Source organism: Montipora capricornis, chromosome 6 (assembly GCF_036669925.1).
Source record: "Montipora capricornis isolate CH-2021 chromosome 6, ASM3666992v2, whole genome shotgun sequence".
Lineage (NCBI taxonomy): Eukaryota > Metazoa > Cnidaria > Anthozoa > Scleractinia > Acroporidae > Montipora > Montipora capricornis.
The window spans coordinates 29,114,741-29,116,923 of NC_090888.1; positions in this window are offsets into that span (position 1 = coordinate 29,114,741).

Sequence of the window (2,183 nt, forward strand, 5' to 3'; positions counted from 1 at the left end):
TCAGCAGATGACCATTCCACTACTTCTACCATAATTTATACAATTTCATTAGTGATGTCCATCTCTTATTTGAATCTCAATAATTTTGTAAATCCTACATTGTAAGCAGTGTTGTTTATTTGATGTAACTATTATTTCCAGTCAGATAAGCTAGTCATGTCCAATTAAATTTAAGGAAAAAATCTTGCTTTCAATTTTTTGTAATGTGATATGTAAAACCTGTGACAATGTATTTACAGTTGCTATTATGCATGTCACCATCAGAAAAACCTATCCCCAAAGATGAAGCCCTGGCCCTGGTTGTTCAAAAGCTGGATAAAGCTACATGTATCCACCCGAAAAAATCGCTTTACAACAGGTAAGTGTTAGTAAAACATACTATGCTATCCACTATGTCATATGTCTATGTCATACTATGCTGATCCTCCGGTAAGGAGAATGCATAAACAAAGAAGAAAGTTGCCTGCAGGGATGTGAGAGCCTGGTATTAGTGGCTGACTATACCAGGTACTCTGCTTCATGCATTCGGGATTATTGCAGGAGGTTTTCACAACTGCCTCTGTGCCAATCTCCCTTGTCTCAACTGTTGGGTTGTCAGCCTTGCATATGTGACAAAACTTGAACAGAAGTAATAACTGGGACAAGAAGACAATGTGCTTGGGCTCTGAGCGAAGATTTTTGTCCTGTACTGACAACCTGTAACAGAAGATAAATTATAATTAAAAAAAAAACAAAAGTGCAGGATATCATGAAATTTAGCCCATAATAGTAATAGGCAATCACTGTCAACTATGGAATTTTTCCTAATACCATCAAACAGGTTAGTCGATGATTTTTTGTGAATTTTGAAATTTCGAACATGTACATGTGACTGCAATATTTATAGTGGTGACAAATATTATTGCAGTTAAATAGAAATATATAATTAATAATACCATAGTAATACTAACTTCTTACTAATGGAGCGCGAGGGCCGTACTGGGGAATATTGGCCCGAGGTCATGGCAGTATGGACCGAGTGCAGCGAGGTCTGTACAAAAACGACCAAGGGCCAATATTCCCCAGTACGGCTCGAGCTAGCTCGGTTAGTAAGTAGTTTATTATATGGCTTTTTAATTACCTTTTGCCTTGTTTTTGCAAGCCCGTAATCAGCCCGTGGGCATTACGGAAGAATAATGCCCTACAGTTCAGTCACAATTAGCCAAATAGAACGAGCGTTATATCGGCTACAAACACAAGCCAATGATATAATAATGTTTTATAACCTTAATAATAGTAATAACCACAACAAGCTTCACATAAGGAAACTTTGCTCTTACCCTTTGTGTTTTCATCTTCCATCTCTGTTTCTGTCTCAGTTTCCGTCTGACTCTCGTACAATGAGCCTGATTCAGCCTGGTCCTCCACTTCCAATTCATCTAACCCATCCAGATCTTCTTCCCCTTCGTCAACTTCAATATCTGGCTTCTCAGCTTCCACACCTTCAGCAGAATCTGTGATGTGCAGGGTTTGGGCTTCCAGTTGTAGCTTTTTCACTAAAAAGCAAGACATTTCAGATTTTTTCACACTATGAAAAGTGGTAGTCACAAAGTAAAGGGCAGGATATACTGACAATATGCAAGGTACTATCAAAACTGGACATGAAATAAACTACGATACATATAGTTACAACTTTATAGTGTATACTGCAATCTATTTTGGCTGCATAGTTGAAATCATGTCTAGGGTAATCGTCTGATTCTCCACTATTATTTTTCAAAAGAAGTCTAATAATAATAATGATAATTTTTTCAAACGGAATTTTTAAAAATGACCAGAAATAATCCCTGGATTATATATTCTTTGCATAGCCCTTTAACCTGACTGTATGTAATCATTTGCCTGAACTATACCTTGTCTTTGCCACTTCTTCTGTTCCTTCCTCCGACTCTTCAAATTATCCTTCGATGTTTTCAATTTATTATTCAGCTGCTTGATTTCTTCCTTTAAAGTACTCAAGCTATTCTTCAACTGCCAATTTTCTTGCTTGAACACTGAGCAACTGGAGCAGTCGGTCAAGCATTCTTCTTCTGCGTTCAAGATGTCAGCTTGTGGTATATGTAAATCTTCAGTGCTGTTGTCTTCTAGCTCAACGCCGGCCGGTTTGTCTGCACTACTCATACTAGCAGTCAGCTACTGGAACT